Raw genomic sequence first — 26,141 nt, forward strand, 5'->3', positions numbered from 1 at the left:
GTTCAGCTTTGAAAGGGTAACTTGCACATAAATTTTAAACAAGTAATGCAATCCAAGCTCATCATCTGTACCAAGAAATCTTTGGTGACTAACATCACGTTTGGAATGGATCATTGCATGGAAGAAAAAAAACCAACAACATTGTACACTGTCATTGGTGTTCTAAAGAAAACAGTGACCCACTTCCAAATGTTGGGCAAAGTGCCAATCCAAACAAATAATTACTCAACAGAGAGAATGTCCACCAGGTGTGAGAGGAATTACTGCTGCGCTTTGTAATTTATATTTGGCTGAGGCTGAATTAATTGCTCTACACATAATTTAGGGCTGTTGAGTTGTTTTATGGTTGGAATACAAACCCCACAAATTGAGATGGACAATGAATGATTAATTTCAATTAGTAACTGATACTCCCTAAATGTGATAATTACTGAGAAAGAATAAATTGGAAGTTTCCATATTATGCCAGGTATTTGGGATATAACAGTGTTACTAGAGGATAGCTGGGTTATCAGAAGAGCAGAATAAAGCTGTGATTGAACTCCTTGCACTAGTAGGGGAATCATGTTCAAAATTTTGTAAATGGATGAGGAAGAAGGAAATAGCAGTCAAAAAGTAGGCGGCAAGATTCAAAGAGGACGAATAAAATTCTGATTTGCAAGACCTCTGAAAATTGATAAATTTGGGGAATATATGTAGAAAAAATAGTCCAGTTTTAAGCATAGATTTGTCACGTAAAATATGCAGAATGTTCACAGGGAGAATGTTATCTATAGTAACTGCTGTGATTAATAGGGCATTTGTCAAAGGATAGATTTTGTATCACATCATGGAAACTAGTGACAGTGAACTTAATAGGTGTTTCAAATAACTGAAGGATTAAATGGGTCATTGTAATCAGTAGTTAAAGTGTGCAATAAATCAAAAATCTTTTCTGTAGCTACTTGAGTCATCCAACCATTTTTGATACAAGCAATAGTATAGCTGGTATTCCACAGAGAACAGTGAATTGCAGTCAGGTACTTCTTGTTTCCACAGAAACGCCATTGGTTAAACTGTCTGTCCTGGATTAGACTGCCGGGAATTAAGTATTTGGGCTAAAAAAAGTTCTTTTGTAATCTATGTTGTACTTTTTTAATGGAAATAAAATGACTTAATGCCTCCTTACATACTAAATTACTATGCATATGCTTCTTTCTTTATTTTAAAAATCATTTCTACCTAACACTTCTCTTGTTTGTATACATCCACCATGTTTATAAGCATCATTACAGCATCATTTTAAATCCAATATCACAGGTCTTGAGTCTTAGGTTAGAGATTGAAATGACAGGATTTAACACACAAATTCTCTGATCAAGGGAGTCATGATAAAAGAAAATGTTCACATGTCATGACATGTGCACATCAGAGGAATATTGAAATAGGATTGCCACAGTAAACTCAAATTATTCAGTATTATTCAAACCCAAATACGCTAAGACATCAGTCAAAACTAATTCCGTGTTTGAAATGGCAGTTTGCATTGATGTAAATCATCAGTTAGGGAGCCTATGCCAATCCACACACCATGAAATTTAAGCAAAAAAAAGAAATTAAAACTTTAAAAAACTTGGCAGGTCAAATGAAATTCTGGTGGGATGGAAGTAAAATTATTTGACCGACATTAATGAAAGTTCTTCAGGGTATAATAGGGCATTTCAACGTAGGTTTAAGAATTAAACATTAATCAGATTTCTTAATAATACAATTTCTCTTACCGCCTCGTGGTGTAGAGGTTCACCTGACTGACTTCAGTGCGGGCATGGTTGTGAGTTCACATGGTTGTTTGTCCCTCTGTGTGCCATACGGCTGGCGACCAGTCTAGGGTGTAGTCTGCCTTTTGCCCGAAGTCAGCTGGGTTTGGCTCTAGCACCCGCTGCGACCCTAGTGAGGATAAAGCAGTTCAGAAAATGAATGAATGAATGCATTATTTTATTCATTTTTGAAATCCCCTACTGTACATCCATTGCATGGTCAAAAAGTAAAACAGCCTGAGAAAACTTTCAAGCATCTACAAATACAATTACTACTACACACATTTCAAATGCCTTTGACATAGCTGCTGATAGTATTCAAAATATACAACACAACTCCAGAAATTGTTGCATCTGATGGATTTTGCTGCATCTGCTACATTATTTGCTCCAGATATTGATTTTTCTTTCATCCTATGGAGAATTATTCACAAAGAAGTAGATATCTTACTCCTAATTACTTTTTAACCTTGGGAAATAAGCAGGCAAAGGCAGTCAAGCAAGTGAATACGGTATTGGTCGAAATTGTTGGACTGGCATACATTAGCATAGTTTTGAGAGTTCCCTGAGGGGACTCTTGTATCCTGAAGCTCTCCATGCTGTTGTGCTGGTGTGCGTTTGTGCTATAGGTGGAGGGTTGTGCGCTTTAACCTTATGTTTAATCTGGTACAGTAATTCATCATAGAAACAAATCTTTTTACAGTGATAATTTATTCAGCTACACACATACATAATAAGACCTAAACATATGGCAATTTAAATACAATCAATACGGACAAACTAGTGTACTCAAATTTGTGAATTAAGAAAACTCTGAAATATTTAAATGATCATTAATTGTATATACTGCAGTCCTTATTATATTTTTTTTCTACACCCGCTGCTATAGGTCAATGAAAGCGTCAAATCGGGGATACCGGGAGCCCAAAGTAAAGACATTTTGAATTCGGTAGTTAAATGATCTGAATTAAGTGTAATTTATATATAATGTTCAGATGGTCTATAATGACGGCAATCATGGCATCCTATTCATCTGAATGACAATGAAACTCAACAGTTTCCTGGAACACGAGATGGCTGTAATTGATTAATATCAAGTTAGTACGAGAAGCAGACAATACATATTTTTCTATAAGAAATTTAGAAGTTTAGAAAATCAGCAATGATGTGGGAGAAAACGTGCTTTGGTAGAGCTTTTAGACATGGTACCTGGAGCCTTGTCCAGGTGGGGAGATGTCTTTGGAGTGGTCAAAAGTACTTGCCGGCAAGATGCTAAGTTGAAAGAAACACACTGGCCACCTATCCCTGACATAAATCTTCCCATGTATACATCCGCACCCAACAGACCACCATTTGTGTGTGATTGATTATACCACAAGGCCAACCTTGTGCATTTAACGCTGACAGCCAAAGAACAATGAATGTTGAAGGAATAATGACCCAGGACCTTCTGTTCATACATAGACAAATGGAACACAACCCCCACACAAACAGCTTTCATTATATATATATATATATATATATATATATATATATATATATATATATATATATATATATATATATATATATATATAATATATTATATATATATATATATATATATATATAATATATATATATTATATATATATATATATATATATAAATATATATATATATATAAAGACAAAACGAATGCCAATTGGCTAAAGCACGAATGCAAATAGCTGCAACACCAATGAAAATAATCACAAGACGACCCCCAATTGCCACAACATGAATAAAACATGGCCACAGCATGAATGCAAAGAGATGACTTGGAAGTTGACAATATTCCATGGAAGTAGACATTAGACTTGTATTTCCAATTTTGCTTCCACATAAAGGTATCTTTCTAAAAATGTGCGTAAGTTTAAGAGTGAATTTGTGTAACTTATGTTTTCAAGCTCCTCAAGTTTTTTCTTCTAATAAAAAATAATAACTAAAAAACAGAAATGGTTTGTATGGCATTTGGTGATTTTTTTAAATTATCTTTGTAGGTTTCACCATTTAGTTGTGTACTTTTTGATTTTTTAATTTAAAAAAAAATGTTTAAAATGTTATTGTGTATTTGTATGTTGCTTCCATTCCATGAATACTGTGTACAGGTAAGAAGAACAATATGGTGAGTCAGAGAATAAACTATATATTTTGGAAGTGTAATATTGCAGCAATAAATCCATGCTTACTGTAGCAGGAGATGTTGATTGGTCAAAGTCTAACTATATTTATTTTTCAATACAATCCTCATTTTCTTTCTCTTTCCTGTCTTGGGGAAGAAGTACATCTGTCAACTGCCAGTCAGGACAAGTCTATTTTTTTTCTCCTTACACCTCCGTTCTGTGCTTTAAGAGCCTTGTTGACATGAAATGAGGTGAATCCAAGCTGGACCAAAGAGAATAGCTTGTCGAGTTTTGGAACAACACAAGAGGGGTGCTGCTTTCAAAACTTGGCAGACTTGGCATGAAAATGTCTTTCTCCTCATTCAGCCCTCTTGAGTTTATGCTCCATTGAAACTTGAGAAAATAGTCTCTCTTTGGCAGTGCTGAAACAAGACCGTACAAACCTTACAGTTTGGGTATTATATAGCATGACAATTCACACAGTAAACTAGTGTTTTAAAACGTTTTTTTTAATTACTTTATTTTCTGAAAATCAAAGCTATTATTTTGTCACCCATACAGAGGATTGGACTAGATCCTCAATATAATAATAATAATAGTCTATGGATAATTGGTCAGTATGGACTGTAGTATGTATGGTCACAAAGGCATTTGTAATGTCTGGCCTTGAGACGCTATCCCTTTAATATCCCAGTTGTGGAAGCAAACTTACGGTCATCATGTAAGATCAGCAGCAAACACAGCAGCAAAGTAAATTAATAGCTATCAGTGAAAATCTGAACATATCTTCGAAATTCAAATAATGACTAAATCAATGCCATAAAATTTAAATATATAAAATAAAAAGGTTTCCGCACTCACCTGAGATTGACCTCACACTGTTAACTCTCCTCCTTCCTCATTCCTACATTTCTAAGACAGCAGAATTCCCATACTCAGGCTTACTTAACATACACTCCAAATCAAAACTGACAGGTTGTCACATACACCAAAATTCATGAACACAAATCCATTATCAACCCCAACGCTTGCTTTCAAATTGACTGTCATGAGTTTAGACAGATGCCTCATTACCAAACCATCTATGTGTTGAGAATTTTTGAAATACAGCTCATCTAGCACATGCAGTTAGTGTGTTTTTGTGAAAAGATTCAAGCCAACCCATCAGTTTTGTGCAATTCTGTCTGGCAAAATACAAGATTTGGATAACACCCGCCAATCACAGAAACACTGATTCATAAGCAACCCAAAATAGATTGTTTGTCTTTTATAATTAAAACAGCATACAATTAACCAAAAATACAAGATGTATTTAATCAATGACAATGTGCAGTACATACAAAAGATATAGAAATCAATACTACTAACACTGCAACTGCAAGTATGGTGAGCAATTCTCCCCTTGAGCATCATCTGAAGCTCTTTTTAAAGTAAAACAAGACTTTCTCACTGAGTTGATGAAATTCCCTCAGCCGTCTGAGCTCAGCAGGACACCTACTGTAATGCATGATGCATTTTCAGCTTCCAATTTGGAAAATGGAAAACTGAAGTGGAGCACCATTAGTCAAAATGATCCTTCGTGGTTATCTTGATTAAATCATACTTGGCTAACAGCAGGCCTCTGAAAACAATCCCTGTTGCTTATTTGTGCATGAAATAGGTCAGTTCCAATTCGATATTGGACACAGTCATTACTGTGCACTTGAAACTTGCTGAAAAGACATATTAACACAATTAAGACTTCTGCTTGCATCACTTCCAATGATCAGGGCACATTAATTTTTTCCTAAATATTAGAGCACAGAGGCTTGAAAATAACTGGGGTGTATAATTGCATAGCCAAGAATAAAGAAAGCTGATTAAAAGAGAGGAAAGTTACAGCTGCTCCAGATTCTGCAGCTATAATGGTCGTCAAGTGGTTGGCACGTCTCACAGTTATGAGATGGAGGGTCCAATCCCTGGTGGTACCGGCCTTCCTCTATGGAGTTTGTATGTTGACATCCTAATCCCCAGTGACATTTTTAGGCCCAGCCCAAACAGCTATATACTGATCTGTGCTTAGTGATTCTGACTATTTGTAGTCTGTAGATGTACAGATTTTCCAATGCATGTTAGTCATGCGATGAACAGAAGTGCCACACAGACAATAGAGAAAAGATGCTGCTATCATCAAGGGAAGTTGAAGAAGCACACCCATACCCCGGGGTGGGTAACAGGTCAAGGGGATACCAGAATCATCTAAACTGAGAAGCAATACCTGTAATACCTAGAGGATGTCGATAGGTCGAGAAACAAATTTCAACTTCATCTTGAGTCTTCTGTGATTACATCAATTGCATTGTACCCTATAATTGATTTTTGTTTTTAACATTCTTAGAAGGATTTACTGTGTAGGTCGTCCGGTAGGCCACCAAGCATGGACCGAGGCAGTAGGATTGTGGAAATATAAACCCACACTTCAATGTACACATATGTTACATTCTTTTGCTTTTATTCTTTGTGTTACATGTTTAACAGTGCTGTTGAAAAAAACATTCTTGGCTGAAAACCCCCATCAGTACTTGTTGATGTATGCAAGAGTCAAAAAAATGCCTCAAAATGAATAGTATTGATTGGCTGTGCATGCTCGGGGAAGCAGAACCAGATCACTTGCTGCTTGAAGGAGAGTCATCTTGCTGTTTAACAGCCCCACAGTGTACTCCTGTTCAAGGCCTGCCATCTCCATTGATGTGTCAAATGCCAGCTTTCATTTCTTCTCACGCTGTAAACTTAGCATTTTTGCATTTTTAATCAGGCTGTGTACTTATGGCTAGGGCTACAAGTCTGTAGTAGATCACTAAAGTTTCAAAATGTTGTAAATTAACTCTGAAGTTAAAAGTTAAATTTTCAAGTTCGTCTGTCTCCAAATGGGTCGAATTCCAAAAGGGAAGATAGTCACAGAGGTGATAAAATGAGGAATGTGGAATATAAACATAAAGCAACATTGGCAAAGGAGGGGAGGAAGGTTTGCCTCAAAGTGACATTTTAAGTCAAAATTAAGCACAGCATTATCAATAAAATGGACTAACATAAAGGCTCATTGCGTTTTTAAACCAACAGTTTGGAAATTAAGTGAAATTCACCAGTTCACTGGTGTGTATAGTTAGTTAGGACTTCAATCAAGTCACCATGAAGCACACCCACCACTCACAATCCTCACTCCCACACATTAACAAATATCGATGACCCAGAACCACCAACCCCAAATAGGCCTTTTTTTCTTTCGAAAGCTGTAATGTTCCAAAGTTAAGGGCTCCCACTTTACAATAGGGCAGCTGAGGTGAGAGGTCAGAGGTTAACTGCAACTCTTTGGGCTGAAACGAACATTGATGACAAGTTGTGTTGTTGATATGACAACATTGGGAGGTCAAACAGTCCCACAGCAGAGATGTGTCTCTTCATCACTTTAACTGCAGAAATAACAATCAATTTGTCAAATACCATACGGTAAACTCCACTTATCTGGTGCAACAATGCACAGATGTGCACTGCATATCACTTTTAGCCAATATTCTAAATGCAATCAAATTTTAGGGGGGAAAACTAAACAGGTAGACAATTACATCTTTTACTGCATGGCCTTCCATTGTTGATAGTCCATTATCTGACAGCCAAAATGCACAATATGTCCTGTTAATACTTCCCTGACCTCATTCCGGCTTGGGGACAGCATTACTCACGAAAAAGAGAAAGACGGATGACGTCCGTGAGAGGATATGTTGGGAGGGTGCATGTGTGGTCAAAGGAGGGGCCTGCAGAATTATCTTCAATAACCTCAATTCCTTTGGTGTACATGAAGTGAGGAGGCGGAGGTGGGAGTCAATGCATGTCAGAAGAGTGACAAAAGGGGTTAAAACAGGGTCACAGAAGGAGAGATTTGAAAAAGTCCAAATGTACTTCCTCTCATTTTCCCCGACGTAAGCTAGTTTTAAAGGTATTAGAGCTCTGGCAGCAAGTGAGGAAAGAGGCATTAATCACCTAAAGAGAGACCAATGTTCACAAGGAAGTAAGAATGGCATCCCTGGAGATGCACAACAGGAGAAGGAGAGCTGTCTGAACCTTGGGTCAAGATAACAGAAGGATGGATTGCCTTCCAGCACTTAACACTGATAAATGTATCTTCATTTGTCATTCCATTCATTCATTCATTTCACGCCTTACCTTTGCTGCATACTCTGATCATATTTTGAGGTGATAAATGAATTAGCAAAGGAAAAACTATGCCTTTGACCTTATGAATTCAATCAATCAAGCAGTCCAGAAGAAAATCATGTGTTATTTTTTTAAGTTAAAAAAATGCAGCTTGATACACACTAACTGTAGAAATTACTTGAATGATTGAGTTAATGGAATGCAATTTTTACTGCATTAAATTTAAGCTACAGCAAACTTCACTGTGCATGTCAACATTTTAATTTGAAAACAATTGTAAACCTAAAATGTGAAGATGTTTCAACTCTTTTAGTGCAGTCCTGATTTGACCCCAAAAGAAAGCTATTCACATTCATTGTGAAATAATCAGACGGGTGTCTTTAACTGGGGCAAATTGTGCCACCATAAAAGAAGAACAATGGATAAATAAGGTGAAGTTAAGTCCACAATCAGTTTTGTGCTCATTTTGTGTCATTGGGTTGCAATTTTTCCACTTTGAGATTTAAAATGAAAATAAGTTATTATTTTTATTTTGCTCATAGTGGTCTGAAGTACTGCTCAGGGAGTTTGTTTGCTGAGAGATAGTTAAAAGAGAGCATTGTTTATGACGCGTCAGTCCTTATATAAAACTTGGCAGTTATATTAAGGTGAAATGAGGTGGCAGAATTGTTCTTGACATAACTTGTAATATGTATTTAAGACATATGCTTGGTTAAGCAATTTGACAGATTACTAAACACATGGAAGCATCACTCTTGAATTTATCATTGGGCTAGGCAATGTCAATGTGGTTGAACATACCAACTGTCAAAATTTGACATGAGTGAAAAGGATAGAGGAAGGGGTCAATTAATACCATTTCACATAGCAATGTTTTTCCAACAAAAGGTAAGAAACCATCTTACCTGTCAAGTCATGGGAACCTGTCTATAATTGAAATGTCAGGTAGATTGCAGAAATGGGCCTGTGGTGAAGGTGTGTCTTCAAACAACAGAATCGATTAAAACTGTCATTCCCATATTTTTGTTTGAGAAAGCAATCATGCAGAAATTCTCAATATGTTTTACACAGAATTCTAACGTGCAGCAATAAGGAAAATGACTAGACTGTCAACTTGAATCCTTTTAGGATGAAAGGAGACTACAATGGACGGCCCATAAAACCTTAACATATAAGACTTTCAAACTTTTATAGGGCAAGTGATGGTTTTTATTCATTTAAAAAGGAAAAACTATTTTATTTTCAGTTATGTTATTTCTTTAAATAATGATTATATATACACTATATATTTTGTAATTGTAAACAAATAATTGACATGTGGATTATGGCCCAGGTAACACTATTTTTCAATAGTTGTTGACTCATCTTATGACATTGATGATAGATGTCCAATTCATTTCAACAGGGAGACCTGGCTGTAAATGATTATCTTTCAGTGCCATTAAGAGCATTAGACACCCAATCCATTTTGACTGTCAAGGGTCAATTAACAAATGTTCAAAATGGATTGGACTGGTGCCGTGAATGGTAATCTTATGAGGGTTAAGAATAAAAAAAACATTTTGTGTATGAAAAGGTTAAAAAGCTGATAATTTACATGTAAAGTAAATGTTTTTCAAAACCAGTTTTAACAAATCCTTACATAAAGATTGAATTTATTGAATTATTTGTGAGGTTCAGCATGTTTTAAATCTCACATGAGAACCATCCGGCATGTTTGGTTCTTCATCTGGACTGACAGAGTGATTTTCAGCATTATTTAATCAAACATGAAAGGATTCTATAGTTATTGCCCATTATTGCATTCTGTTCATTTTAATATACGCGTGAAAAGGAGAGAGAAATGGTTCTGGGTATATGGGTATGCCTTTTCAAAGTATGTTAATTGATTCAGTGGGGAATCATACACGACTGCTGTTTAAACTCTGCATCGTTATTCTCCATGTTTGTTCATATTTATACATTATCCAAAAGATATGGCCTGACAAACCTCAGTAGGGATTAGCAATGAAAGAATGAGGAAATTGGAAAAGATAAAACCATGATAGATGGGAGGTGGGAAAACAAGCACTTATGACAACCGATTTACTCATTAAATGGCAATGTTTTTCATACCTAAAATAAAAGTATTAGAAATCCTTATACTGAAAATTTTGCTTTATTTATTGAATGGCCCTCGAATTAAGACAGGCTTTACTGTATATTTGGGAAACTGCTGCTGAACGGATATCTTTTCTTTTTTTTGAAAAGTGTGCATGACATGAAGGGCGAGTGTGCAAATAAGAGCACGTTAGCAATTTACTCAGACATGCATTCTAAATCTAACAGGCAATTCTACGGTTTCGCCGTGGCACCCCCCGAGAGGATAAGCCGCAAGTCCACCAACATGGATTAAAGATATAAAACTGGATGCAAGCAGGAACATTGAGTTGTTCTCATTGGTAAAGATTCCATGTCTTTTTCCTGTTCAAAATGCATTTTCTGCTTGAAAGGTTGACTGTCTTGAATTTGCAATCAGCATTAACCCTTGTAAAATTGATTTGAAGCTAAGAAGAAACCCCATAACCTTCTACTTTCCTCAACAAACACCATAACACTTTACAGTCTCTACATACAGTAATCCCTTTGACCAAAATGGGGTAAAATTTTAGGATACAAAAACAGCAGACACTCAAACTGCCTCAAGCTACTGTGTAAAAGAAAAGGGATCCTTTGAAGTTTTGGAAAGAAGCTGACTTTAAGATAACCCTTTCGCCCTCTGCCCTGTGTTGCAAACAGGCAAAAAAGCATGTAAACATGTTTTATTACAACATAAAACTCTTAAGGGCTTGTAACATGTCTGGACTTACTTTATTTGTCAGAGAGAGGCTGTTCCCTATGAGCTTTTAAATGGAACGGTTGTAAACTTGTATGACTAAGTGCATGTTAATGGCGAAGGGGATCTGGAGTAATTTACTGACTTATGCATCAGGTTGATGTGTTTATTGGAACACAGGTTACACAGCACCGAGCTAAATCTCTGTTTACGGAAATAACAAAGCGACCACGTGAGTACAAATGAACAAAGAGAATAGTATATTGCTGACTTGGCTTGCCTTTTTTAATCTTCTATAAACGTAGTTGTGTGATCTGTGGCCTGTGAATACATAGTTTTGGCCGTCTTAAAACCGATAATAGGAAAAATAAGTTTTTTAAATTTACTGTACGTATATGTTGTATGACGTACTGTAACGCTAACAGATGAAAACTTTTGTATTGAATTAGATATTTTAAGATATGTTCAAATTAATCTAAGAAAGCTATAGTGATATTTCTTTTGAACAAGGCAATTGTTCAAGTGTGGACTCTACTATTATTTAAACATCAGTACAGACAATGAATCTGCTTGAGTGTAAACATTTTTTTAAATAAAAAAACATATAAATTTTTGGCCATATTGCACCCTCCAAAGTATTTCCCAATTCACATTGTAGTAGTCTAGTAGTAGTAAGAAAATCCTTTTTTATAGTTCTTCAAAAGTCAACAATTTGTAGCCAAGTCCAGATACAAATCTCTCTTCCATGTTCAGAACCAATCACAACACAACAGGGGTGTTTGAGTTCAAAGGCTCTCATTTTGCCTTACTCTGGTATATAAAGACACTGGCTCTGGACCATGTCTCACCATTGTCTCCAAAGTTAACCTTTATTTTATGGCCTGGTATTCTGTTACAAATATGCTTTGGCGGTAGAAGCGGATCTGCAAAATTGCAAGTTAAGGGAGTGGTTGACATTTTGGTGGTTGTTAAGTTTTAAGTAGCTCTTAGGGAGCATTTTGATTGAAAATTGAGACTTACTGAATTCCATTCACATGGTACTTATTGTCGAAATATTAGAGAGTACAAAAATCAAAAGTGAATTAGTTTATAATCTGCAAGAAAAAGTAAAAGAATAAAAACATTTTTTCTGTCATTGATTTGGGAGCAACTCATAAAAATCACAATGATAATTAAACAAGAATAAAAGTAAATAAATACAATGGAAGTAAATGCCATTCAAGATCTCTCAAAGTTTGCACATCCTGATGTCAGACCAATACCAATCAATCATCGACGAACCTATGTAATGCTGCCCTCCACCCGTGTCTCCAGATACATTTATTTATCTTCCCTTGGCTCAGTTGATGAATGGACAGGGCTACAGCAGATGAATTAATAACAATGTTAGCGGCATGATAATGGTGGTGGGAGCTAAAGTGGTATTGATGACTCAATCAAAGATGGGCAGCCCCCAGACAGTATCTGTTTCATCAATTACTGGGATTTTGTCCTTTGCCAAGTATAACACTTACCATAGAAAACATTTCTACTTTGTATTAGCATGCTTCCATTTTCATGATGCATGAAATAGACACAATTCTTCTACATCTGCCATTTCGTATGGTACAGAAATGACAAAATACAGCCAAAGTTCACATTTCTTTTTATATTAGTTTCTTTAACCTGCTTTAGTTTCTATTCTAAGAAAGAAGCTGGTTACTTGACTTCAACTAGCAACTAACATTAATTCGATCTGTATATCTCCATTACAAAGATTGTGTACAAACAGTTGTGATTGTGGGTTACATTTAAATATCTGTAAAACATTCCAAAATAAAATTTGGGCTTATAACTAATAATGTGAGGGAAGTTGAGTTGTTGCTCTGACCCTATAGCAACCTATTGATAGGGAACAAACTTTGGACCCCAGGGTGGTCCTCAAAACCTAGTGAAGGGGCCCAACCAGACCCAAAGTGTAGTGTAGGGAAATTGGCTAACTTCTTATGTATAGTCTGATATAAAATAGTAAATAGTCTTTTTTTGTGTGTGTTTGCAGAAGACACTATAAAATCAGTGAATCCAATAAAATGACTTGCTGGCAAATAAATGCCTCCCCAATAAAATATTTAATCATTTTCTTTTTTTTCTTCCTAATATGAGTTGGAAGTTTGGGGAGTTTTAGCACAAAGAAGTCATGTGCTGTGTGTGTTTTCTTCCTGTGCAGGTGTGACGTTCCTATGTGGAATGAACACTGAAGTGTTGGTGCTTATCTGTCCACATGCCGGCGTTACTCTTCATGCTTTATTTAGGTACCTGTGTTTTCCGGTGTGGATTGAATGACACTACCAGGTTTCGCCTCCCACGCTTGCCCTGCCCAGACTCACATAGGAGCCGCTAACAGATAAGCTGTGGGAGACATGCGGAGTTCATAGGCAGTTTGGAAGACCAGCCTGACATGTTCAACTGTGAACACGGCTGTTTCGTAGCTGAGACTAAAACAATCAAGGTCGTTTTTACGGAAAAGGTCAGATACAGTAATTACACAATAGGAGACTGTGTCATGGTTAACTGCACTGACCCAGAATTAATCAGGTTAAAATACAATATAAAGAGTGAATTGTTTGGGGTGGGGAATATGCTTAATGGAACATCAATAATTAATCATTTATATTGCTTATCCTCCCTCCCAAGATTTGCAGGGAGTGTTGTAGCCTATCCAAGCTGTGGGCATGAAGCAGTGTACATCATGTACTGCAATTCTAATGAAATCAAAATTAATAATAATTTAAATATATATATTTTCCTACTCTGTTTCTCTGAATCTTTAGCTCGTATAAATCTGAATTTGATAATAATTGGGAGAATGAGTAACATGTAGTTCTAAATTGTCCTCACTCGTTAGTATTTGATAACAACTTGATAAATATAGTACTGTAATGCTTAATGGTTGGTGTAGTTCAGTCAATGGATCAGGAAATTCCAGTCACCTCTCTTGGGAAGCCAGAGATCCTAAAATGGGTGGGCGTGGAGGAAATATTAAGAGGGCAGGTAAATGGATAATAGTAAGGCTTGCTGTGACACGTACTGATTTAAACTCTATTCATTTGCGGAACCTTTTGACCAACAAAATTGATTGCAATTGAATCACAAGCTACAATAATTCACACTTTTATTCATGTTATTCATGCATTTTGTAGAAACAGTGCACGTGTGATGGGACAAAAACTTTATGAAGGGACCTTGAAATAAAATAAATGTTCTGAGTGGTACCTGGACCAAGTGTGTTTGATTGAGGTTTATATCTTGAAAGGCTTACTTAAAAATATATTAAGGTATAAGGTTATGCATGCAGAGGGGTGGATTGGTGTCTTACGTACCTTTCGGAACAGACAGAGATTATTTTTTTAACGGTTTAATTATTTAATATTCATTGCTATATATTGTTTTAAAAGCAACATTTCTGAACTGTTGATTTAAACTGGGCGTCAATTCCTCATCTTTTTGTAGAGTAGCTTCCAAAATAAAGTAGGAGCAACTGGCATGAGGACCATCAGTTTCAGTGAGTGGAAAAAGTTAGAAAACCCTCTCATCCTCCCAATGGTGATAATTTCCTTCCCATTGCACTCAACATCCACACTTCAATCACGCCGGGAAGTCCAATGGCTCCCAGGGAAGATAGGATTTTGCTCTTTCCAGATGACCTATTTCGAACATAGGTCGTGGCCTTAACACACAGAAGGAGCAGACGTTTCAAAATGGTCCCCCCAGTGTTAAAATTCCACAAGGAATGTTAATCTTGTTGGTTCTCCAAGTGCATACACTTTATTAATCCCCCAAACCATTGCTTGAAACGGATTTGGTTGTCCACCACTTCTAAGACCCAACAGTTTTTGTCAGCTTCTGGACACCCAGTTTCCATACTCCAGTAATGACACGCAATATCCTATGAGAGGGGTCATATTAATTGTATTTCAATGAAAACAATAAATCTTTATACCTCTACACATTTAGGGGAAATAAATCGCTAGTCTAACAAGAAAGGAATTTTGTGAATAACACACAACACATGAAGGAGGTGTCACAGAGTAGCCTTTGTGAGAATGTGGCTTCACTTGGAGTTCTTAATGATTCACCACTGACTAGAAAATGGACAAGGTTAAAAGGAAGCCAGGTGCAAAACGCAACCGCTAGCTACTAAAGCTTGTGATGACTGAACTCAGAAAAGGAGAGAGCTATGCAGGCGAGTGTCTGTAAACACTTATGACATGGTGACCCGGTACAGTGTTGATGTGTTGATAATGCTCTTTTCGAGTTATTGCTGTTTGGCCAAGATGACAAAATGATGCTTCCGTATATGACAGCTCTAAAGTCAATGCTGGTGTTGCTGCCAAAGCTACAACAAACAAGAGTTGTGTGTGACTAAAAGGGGCTGAGGCTTTCGGGCAATCCAAATTTAGTATGTGTACTGGCGCATAAAGTGACATTCTCAACTGTGTTCAGTCAGGTATGTATAAACACTGATATTACCATACGTGTTCTCACTTGTTATAGAGGTTAAAGTGGAATCTTTCTGTTTTTCTCTCTCTTCTCTCTACACACACGGATATATATATATATATATATATATATATATATATATATATATCTATATATATATATATATATATATATATATAAATATATATATATATATATATATATATATATATATATATATATATATATATATATATATATATATATATATATATATATATTAAACACAAAGATTCCACTTCTAGTTTGGTCTATTTTCATGGCCATACCGTTTTTTTTTTCTTCCTATTGTTGGATTTCATGGGTTCAAGCCAACACTGGAGGGAAAAGTTCCTGGCATAGAAAGTGAAACCATGAACTATCACAGAGATGAGGAAAGGTGGCAGGAGGGTGGATAGACTCACAGCTTGTCCAACAGTTCCTGGCCCGGCTCACTCTTTGTTTGACACCTCAGCCGAAAGCAGAGCTCTGTCAGCAACGTCCGCCGCTGGCTGACAAACAACACATCCTGTCTCTGTCGGCCCACCTCTCCCTCTTTCCGCCAACAGCGAAGGTGACGAACAAATGGGAGAGCAAAGGACACTGAAAAAGCAAGAGGAGAAGTTTAATCAAGTTTTCTCCCAGTTAAAAAGCCTAAAGTAGGATTAGAAGCTTTGCTATATTTACCTCATACACATACAAAACTAATATGCATTCAATTTTAATCTTGCAAAAGATCAAAGAAAGTTATAAACAATGAACCAGCCAAACCAATATTTATTGAAACTAATCCACTAAAGAGCTGGAATGGAAGAAAACCAGCCATATACTGAGAGGAACTGTCTGCATCTATTCGGACTTATGTGAACAGATTCTCCCCCTTCCTGAAAAAATCATCCAGAAGGGTCCAGCGAGGTTGCCAGAGGCTTTCTATAGAGGGCTCAGTATCCCCCAAAGAGCTAGGACATTGTCTTGTCTTGTTCTCTCACTCATTTGGGCTGAACACACTTCTACCACCACATACAGAATAATATTATTTGTGATATATTACTAAAGGTATGCAGCATTTCCATAGGTTTTCCCCTCTGCTTAATGTTTTAAACTTTTGGCCTTAAATTGAATAACATCACCCAGCCAATCTTCTGAAAATTTATGCACATCTGTTTTGGCAGCACTACCACATTCACAGTTTTAGCTTACTTTTTGACATAATGGTTGTTGACTAGTAGTTTAAACTACTACCACACACAACACTAGAATGTGACTAGACATCTTAAGACTTTTGTACATTAAGTTCACTTACATTAATATTGTTTCCTCTTTTGAGACCCAGTCGAGATTTTTTAATAATTAATGTATTTTAGTTTACAGCTGCACAAGTGTCTATATCTGTATACATATTACCAGCAGAATACATTATAAATTGAAAATTAGTACATACTATCCTATGCCTCATTATATTTCGACTCCCTGTGTACTCCTCAGGTTTATGTCTGTTAGTCCTCATGAGTATTCTTCAATCACCCCAAAATCTAAATATTTTATTAGACAATTCAAAAAAGGGTGCTGCTTTCATGGGTTGATTTAAAATTATGAATTAAATAGAAATCTAGATAAAACATGGACATTTTTCATTATTAAAGCTATTAGATAATCCCTATATGAATTACGAGGCAGAACAATGAAAACAAGCACAGGCATGATGAACCCTTCTATGGGGAACAGGAAAATTGGGGGTAAATTAAGTAATTCAATGCGGAAAGGTTTTAATAGGATCTATTGAGTCACAGTACTCTAGGTACCGTACTTGACCACATCAGCGAAGGTTCTTGGAAAAACAGTCCAGGGCTTGTAATTAAATCTGTGAGTTACAGATTAGTCAGGTGACTGTAAATAGGAGATCGTGTGCAGTTTAAGTGAACAAACATTTTGGAAAACACTGTGGTCACATCACAAGTGAAATGTACTATACATATTGAAGAACCAAAACAAGATTTCACAGAGCATTTTTTTAATGAATGCATTGAAATTTTAAAGCAATAACAAAAAACTTGATGATAGAGAAGACAGTTCTTGATAACAATGCCAGCCTTGAATGATAAAAAAAGAAAAGTGCCAATCATGTGTAATGAGGTGTAAAAATTATATCCCGATATCTGCTTAGGGCATTTTTAAAATTAATTTCCACCTGGTCATCACAGAGTTTTCCCCTATGCGATGAGAGGCGCTATCTCTGATGAGTCTAAGCGAGGCTACCCTATCACTTGGGTACAAGTCATCCAGGTGGTTAAAAAGTTCCTCAGTGGAGTTTTAAAGGCTTTGGATGTTAAGGGGTTGTCCTGCTTCAGCCACCTCTGAAACATTGCATAAATATCAGGGACAGCGCCTGTGGATTGGCAGACTACGGTGGTGACATCCTGTTGTTCCAACGACAGAGGGATCACACTCCCCCTGTTAAGGTCTATTCAGGGGTACTGGAGTGGAGCGCCCATCAGGATGTCAGATCTCACATTCAGGAGGAGCAGTGTAGTTTCCCTCCTGACTGTTGAACAATGAACCAGCCCCAGACCCTCAAAAGGGTCCTTAAAGGTGCATTGGAGTCTACATGTGCTTTGAAGACTTGGTGAAGTTGTTTGACTGGCCCGTCAGGAAATGTTGTGTCGTATCCTCTGAGAGTGTATCATACTATATGCCTTTACGTGGGCTCTAATGTTAAGAGTTTGTATAGAATTGCAGTAGGTCAGACATGCTTCAGGTGAGAGATGAACATTGCCAAAGATCCAATTTTCCACATATTCTGTCTGTGGACAGAACTTCTAGGGAATGCAGTTGTCACACAGTGGTGAGGTTCCCGTGGCTTCATTTTCTGTTTTTTGTTTTTGTTTAAAATGATACCCTCCTTGCTTCCACCTGTGCCCCATTACCTTCTGCGTATATAAATAGTAAGCGTTTCCCCTGTCTTGTACCACCCTGACTTTGTACGCTGACATGTATCCCAAGCAAGCATTACTTTCACAGCCATAGCTATTGCACATCAACAAATCACATCTGGTTAAATAGAGTATATTTAGATGCCCAGGTTTTTTTGTGCTACTTTGATTTATGACCGTTTTTTCATCCTTCTCTGTGGAAAATTTAGTTGGTGACATTTATTCCTATTTGGGATGATTTTGTTTTTGGATTATTGATTTCTTTTCGCCTCAGAATGATTTCTTTCTCCCTCTGTGTCCAGCCTCTGGTCTAGACCTGGCACCCATTCTTTGTCTCATTATTTCATTGCTGATTTTTGAAGATGATGTGGTTCTGTTGGCTTCATCAAGACGTAAACTCCAACACTTAGTGGAGCATTTCACAACGGAGTGTAGGACGAAAATAAGTACCTCCAAATCTGAAAGCATGCTCCTCAATCTGAAAATGGGAGGTATCTTAAGGTCAGGGGTGAGATCCTGCCCTAAGTGAGGAGTTCAAGTATCCCAGGGACTTGTTGGCTGGTAAGGGAAGAATAAAGGATTGGAAAGAGTCTGGAAGCAGGAAGGAATACATAGCTAGATAAAACCTTAATAAAATGTTCCATAATGATTCAAAATGACTGTCTTGTAAAAAATCACGTGTGAGTACCTAACCTTATACTTTCTCTTGTGTAAACTTTCCTCCCACTATCTACTGTAATTATCTTCTCTGAGTGTGCATCCTGCTATTACTTTTGAACCAATGTGGTGAAACATTAAGTGACGTTCGCATTTATTCTCTGTGTTGAAATGGCTACTTAATTGCTGGTCTCTCAGATAAAGGCAGTGTTGCTTTATCTCTCTCTGGCCACAACATGCTCCAATGGATATCCCAGCAGCTACAGCCAAGTACCCCCCAATTACCTATATCTAACGCAACCAGTGTCATGAGCTCCAATTAAACCATTACAGTAAGGAAGCAAGAGACAGGAAGCAGAAGCTGAGGAAAAACAAGGAAGAGGGAGCATTGGTGTATCAAGAAAGCAAAGGATGGACTCGCAATAACTCGGAAATGATGCATTGTTTTGGCTTGTAGGAGATACAAAAGAGCAAATGAAAAGCTTGACATTTGTGGCTATTGTACAAGACAGATCTACCCACAACTCCAGAGACGAAGTGAGTTGCTACATAGGAGAAAAAAGAAATAAAAAGAAGGGATGTTATAAAAAAAGACTGTGATTTACACCCCTCATCTTATTGTCTGCAGAGCCAGAAGGCAAAGCATATGGAAAGGCAGAAACTGAAAACAAGTCTTTGTTCTACAGAGACGTAGAGATCGCTACATTCCACTATTCATAGCCTACACTCCTGTCAAAGTTGACCTACCAGAAATGGAAGAAAGTGAACATCAAATTCAACTGCTATTATAGCCTTTGGCTACATTCTACACAAACAAAAGGATATAAATGTTTAGGTTTACAATTATGACACACCTGGAACACACAATAATCCTTGAGTAGGTGATTAATCCACTGAAATCAACTGAAATGTTTGTCCTATTTACTATATATACTCACAAAAACGTATTGAAAGATATGTTAACATTATCTTGGCATTCCAAAACACCACTCCTTTTTGTCCTTTTTGGTCTTCAATTTCTTAAAAATGAATACATGAACCTCAGTGTCTTTTTCATCTTCAGGCAGTACTTTCATTATCTTTCCAAAGTCAGTTTAGGGTTAATTCCTTATCTGCAGTTAAATTTAAGTTTAAAAAAATAAGACAAATTGACAGTAGCAACAGTAATGCAAATGATCGAACTCTCACAGTAAAAATTGATTGGGTATCTATCAGTGTTGAAGGCAACTATTGAGTTAATAGGAAACAATGAGATTAAAGGTCATTTAAAACTTGACCTTCTCAATAACTCCAGATGGTACAAAGTAATTCTATTTGCATATGGAAAAAGTAAAAAAATACAAATAAAAATACAATGCCAGAGCAAAGAACGTGTGCGTGCCTGTGGAAAAACTTCACAGGCCCACCCATCACACTGACCTCAACTGCATCAAAACTTAGAATCCAACCAAATACAACTATCTTATCAGGCAGTTATTCTCCCTGGTCCTAATATATCAGTATCATGTGACTTCAAAAATGTTCTATTGAGTCAATAGATGAAAATTCCACCAAAGAAGCTCTCAACTAACTTCCAACCATGGAACAGTAAGAACAGAAAAGTTCCTAAATAACAAGTCAACTCTACACTAATTTGCAAAACAAGTTGCTGCGTTGTATTTATTTATTTTTTTATCATTGGTGTACGAGAGTGGAGGAAATGGAATGAGGAGGAGATAAGAAGTTGTTGCAGTGACTATAGGAAAATAATTTCACTTTGGCTGTCTGTTTTTGTCTGGAGGAAGGTGAGGATTCAGAGGCCACCTCAGGGCCTCTTCTAGTGTGTATGTAGAAGGAAGGAGGGCTTAAGGTTAGAAGGCAAGATAAGATAACACTGACAACGGAGGGTGGAGCCATTTAATTGTGTTTATCTTGAAGTTTGAGGCTGTTGTGAGGGTGTTTGTGCATACGTGCGTGTGCATACTCGTGTGTGGGTTGGTGTGTGCGTGCTCGTGTGAGTCTGTGCACATGCTAGAGGGGAAGCATCCCTGTGGGTCAACATGGCCTGGGAGTCATCTCAGCTCAGTTTGACACAAGGGAGACGGATCATCAAGGCGTTGGTGGAGGATAACACACACACACACACACAGGACGTTTAGTGGCGTTTGTTTGCATCCTGTCCCCTTCTCCTTCAATACCCTATGTCAGAAGGAAAGACGGACGAGATTCACCCCCTAACTAAACTCCAAATAACCCCCTTTTGCATTTTAACTCCACATATCCACAATTTCCTCCCACCCATCAATTCATTCAGGCCAAATGAAATTTCTGATGGCACTGACAGACTAAACCACAGTCTTCAGTCCATTTAACAGCATAAACAGGCACCTAATGGACAGAAAGGTTAATTACAACTCCGATCATTCATGACATGTGTATACCTAGGCTCATCATTAACCCTTCAAAGTAACCACCTACCAGAATGAGGGTGGTCAGGCTCTAATGCAGCTCATACATTACCTGGAAGCTGTTTGGATGTCACCACCCTGAGGCACTGATGAATGATAATGTTGTCTGTTGCCTCAGTTAAGTGTTCCTGTCATATAACTTATCAAGTGTTGGTTTTGATAGTGTGGAAGTGCAATTTAGATGGTTAACTTCCTGGAAGCAAATGTGACCTCTCATTCGTCAAAATGAATGAGCTGAACAAAATCAGGAAGTTAACCAACTTACAGAAGAATATACTGAGGGCAAAATAAATATTTAAGAATGGGCAAACAGAGAGAGAGAGACGTAAAATTCAGCTATTGAGTTTTTTTCTCCTTTCTTTTTTTAAAACTTAAACTATTGCTATTTCATATGAATGATGAGGTGACAAAAATATGATGAAAATATGAAAAACTTTTTCTTTCGGGTATTCCTCAAAGACTCATTGTGGCTGTTGTTTATTTTCTTACTTGATTACTAGTGTTTGTAGGTCATTAGAAAAAAAAAAAATAAATACAAATGCGAGCCATAGAATAAAGAAGGGTAAATGTGAAACAGAACACTTGGAGGTTATTGCATTTAAATCATTTTATAGCATTTGTGCAATGAAGTACAATCCAAAATAAGCAGAAGACCAGAGCCTATTGTCATTAGGCCTTGACACAATGTTGTGAAAGTTCTCAAAATATTTGCAAACTTCAAAATGACATCATATAGTAAGTAACTCCCCAATATCCAAATTTAAGAGGAAAAAAAACCAAGGGTAGTACAATATCATGTTTAACTACCAAGCAGGCCATGTCTGCATATCTGCTCACTGTTGCAGTTGGAATGTACATTAGTGAAATTAGATCATAAAATGTAACATGTATTCCACAACCCCACTGGACAGAGAGAAAAGAGCACATTGTTTCTGTCAGCCCCTTGGAAGAATTTAAAAACATTGTGCAGACATTCTTATTCCAATGTTAACATTTATCCACAAGAGAGTTGACTCTCCTTGCTTTAATTTACTCTCCAGATTGTCTTTTTTTGTCATTAATTTTCTCCACCAACTCCTCTAAACAACAACAAATAACTTTCGTTAATAATTCGCAAAATTTGATGCAGTAACAAAACCCTTTATTTTTTCATGTTAGATAAATAAAGAATCATTGACATATTTATGGATTATATGTGAACGCAATACCTCGAATGCCGAGTTGTTCTTATTTTGATTACAGTTAATAAAGTATGGTGCCCACGAGACCTTTTATATGGATGGAAAACAGGCCAAATGTGAGTGACTCAGCTTCTCCTCACAATTTTTCCACACTGCAGAATAAAATCATGTGGCCTTAAAATAATCACATTTCTCACACCCCCAAAAAATTATGGCATGCATCACATTTCTGAGGTCCTGGGTTCAATCCCAGGTCGGTCCTCCTGAGTGGAGTTAGCATGTTATCCCTTGCTTGCATGTGTTTTCTCTGGGTACTCCAGTTTCCTCCTACATCCCAAAAACATGCATGGAGGCTGGTTGAATACTCTAAATTCCCCGTAGGTATGAGTGTAAGCGTGAATGGTTGTTCATCTCCTCATGCTCTGTGATTGGCCCTTTCACCAATTCTGGGTGTCCACCACCTGGTGCCCATTGTTGGCTGGGATAGGCTCCAGCACCCTGTGTGACCCCTTGTGTTGCTAAGCGGTTTGGAAAATGAAAGAGTGAATGAATATTTAAACGAGCCTTATGTAAGATTTGTTTTTTTCCCTTTCATTTTTTTTGTCTGGACAGTATTAGCTAAAAGTAAGTGTCTCTGTCTAAGCTTCCTTTCAGCCACTCATGTACTTATGCCCCTCTTATGTTTAGTTTGCCTCAGTGCTCCCTGTGTGTAATAAAATGGGCAATTCATTAATTTATCATCCTCTTGTAAAGGAATATTGTTGCAGAGAGAAAATGGCATTGTTTGACAACAGGACAAGAGCAAGAAAAACAACTCTTACACTTGTAGAACCACTGTGTTTAATTGACTGATAAATGGAGATGATAAAGTGCAGTGTTTGCTGAAATCATCTGAGAAGCGTGGCCATAGCTGTTTTCCAACCTCATTTTAGCTGCATATTTAATCAAATATCCATCAATGTTCAAGGTCTGAAACTCGCTGAAGGATTGGACATAGGCTTGTTGGACGCTTTACTGAGGGTATAACAAATACCCCCAACCGGAGTTAATGTGACAATCAATGTTAAATCTTTGCACTCTATATTCGTCCTTACAAACGCTGAAACCCATCGATCACTGTACTCACCTTCATCTGTGCATCAGTCTTCCTAAGCAAAGAGCTGAAAATATGAATTTTCGCCACAAATGGATCAGAGCGATTACTCTGCATGTTGACAACCAATCAATTCTGCAAGTGTTTTCTACACCACTCGATAAAAAGAACCTGACAAACCCCACATATTACCGTATTCCTATATTTGAAAAGGCCTACAGTGTAAGACAGTCACGCAGCTTGCACTGATCATGCCTGATGCAGGTTTTGACGTCCCAGCTGCAAAAATTATGTGAAGATTCTTCAAAAATGAAACAATAAAGTGTCAAAAGGACCAAAAGGTATCCTTTTGTTACCACTTTTCAAGTGAACATCTACTCTGAATTATGTATTACATTGGATTTATGCAGTTGGGAGTTTGATTATTTTTGTTTTCCCTAAAAATTAGGTGGTTCAAAAATTCTGTGTTTTGAGGATGGGTGCAAAAGCCTTTGGGAGGCAGGCATGGACTATGGTGATGAGTCTATTGATGACCAAAGGTACTCCAACTTCTATTCAACATCCCATCTAACCCTAACGATTAGCCTTATTATTGCTTGCATTTTCTTAACAATAAATACAATCTTTTTTATTGATTAAAAAAGTTTACAAAGCTGCAGAATAAGCTCACAAAAGTCTACTTTTCATCCTGCATTCTGCTTGAACTGACAGTGTTTTCCAAAGAAACAACCATCTGGCTCCCCAAAAGCCTTCAAACAAATCATTTGATGTCCCACTTTGTTTTTTTTTTGTTCTTTTGAGACTGTGAAGCTGTAACTTAGCAAACCAAACTTCTCAGATCTTCTCACTTCTACAGTGTCGCCTAATATTGTCCCCTGTGACTCTGACCATATCCAGAGAACCTTTTCTCACATTATCAGCATGCCTGAATGGTCTGCAACATGTCAAAAAGGCCTATCCGTCTCCTCGCCCACTCATTTGACAGCCTTGACAGTGTTTCTTCCTTCCAGCTCCAGAATGTGATCGATACCTTTTTAGTTCCTCTTTCTACTGTCCGCAGGTGAATCATTGGTAAATGAAAAATCCCTCACAAAACTAGGAGTCCTCTACTCTTTCTATAAAAGGATTAAAATTAACATTTCAACACCTGGAGTAGCAATAATTTACGTAGAAAAGAGTCAATACGTTATAATTATGGTGGATTAACTCCTAAATACTGTAGCGTGATACAAGGAAGTCTGCCTAAAGATCATTGTTAAGTGCATTGATCTGCTCAATACTAAATAAAAGAAAGAAGCCTTTTCATGTTCTGGATTTTACAAACATTGTAACTCATAGTTCATTGTAATGAGAATAGGAAATAAAAGAGACATACTGCGTGAAGAAACCTGCTTATAAGCAAACTTTGAGCTTCTTAAAACAGAAGAATAAAAGAAAGGTCACCATTCACTTATATATTTGTTCCTACTCTCAATTTTGCCATGATACATACACACAAAAACAATAATTTATAATATATACTTAGTGATAACTTTTTTATTTGATACCTTTTCTTCCTTTTAGGCACAGGCAGGTGAGTTTCTAATGTGCTGTTTGTGATCCAAAAAAATTCAAGGTTTGCATCATGCCCTTGAGGATCTCAATATTTTGAGTATTAGTAAAAAAATATAAGAGCTTTGATTTTGGTAGAGAAAAATGAAATGTACACACTCACACTATAGCTTGACACCTTTTCCACGAAGATAAAACCAAAAGGAAACAATGAATGAGAATTGGATCCTTGGTTGGAAGAGGCTTCTAAAGAAACCCAGCTCAGCCTTGAAAGCTATCCTATCATAATGTTGTGCTTTCCAAGTACAATTGTGAGAGCTATCCTGAGAACAAACATTGAGTGCATGGGTTTCGTGCTAGATTCTTCTTGAGATGCAGTGATAACTATCTTTGGAAAAGTCAGACAGGCAGTCGCCGAATATACCTGTGCCACCCTGTGTTTGGCATCTTATATAATAGTGCACATGTTCCAATTGCTAAAAAAAAACTTAAAGCAAGAATTATTTAGTTCTGTTTCACGAAACAGAAAGTTTATGTTTCTTGGATAATAATTGAACACAGAACTTGCAGCGTTCAAAGATGAAAAATAAAATATCAAGGTATCATGTTTTTTGTCAATGTATATATAACCAAAAGATTGACATGTGGTTTTAATTTAACTAAGATTAAAAATGATTTGAAATATTGCAGTATAGCTTCCTGTTTTTCTGCCTAGCTACTTCATTATACAGAAAGAGAATACAGACTTTTCCAAAATGATGCGTAATGCATAAGCATATTTCTCTAGGGTGGTAGCCTGTTTGTTTCTCTGCTTTAAGTCTAACAGACCAATCTGTATC

The 26,141-nt window shown here is 37.0% G+C and overlaps 1 long non-coding RNA gene across 2 annotated transcripts; it reads right to left on the reverse strand.

Moving 5' to 3' along the window:
• Nucleotides 1–1,665: 1,665 nt before the first annotated feature.
• Nucleotides 1,666–25,583, reverse strand: LOC144078510 (uncharacterized). 2 transcript variants are annotated; one of them, XR_013301235.1, is made up of 3 exons: nt 25,466–25,583; nt 15,869–16,046; nt 1,666–1,926 (listed from the first exon to the last, which is right to left on the reverse strand). It is a non-coding gene; the product is annotated as an uncharacterized LOC144078510 (long non-coding RNA). The 2 variants fall into 2 exon arrangements; XR_013301236.1 differs by lacking the exon at nt 1,666–1,926 and adding an exon at nt 15,739–15,797.
• Nucleotides 25,584–26,141: the final 558 nt, after the last annotated feature.

The sequence above is a fragment of the Stigmatopora argus genome, chromosome 8 (genome assembly GCF_051989625.1).
Source record: "Stigmatopora argus isolate UIUO_Sarg chromosome 8, RoL_Sarg_1.0, whole genome shotgun sequence".
Classification (NCBI taxonomy): domain Eukaryota; kingdom Metazoa; phylum Chordata; class Actinopteri; order Syngnathiformes; family Syngnathidae; genus Stigmatopora; species Stigmatopora argus.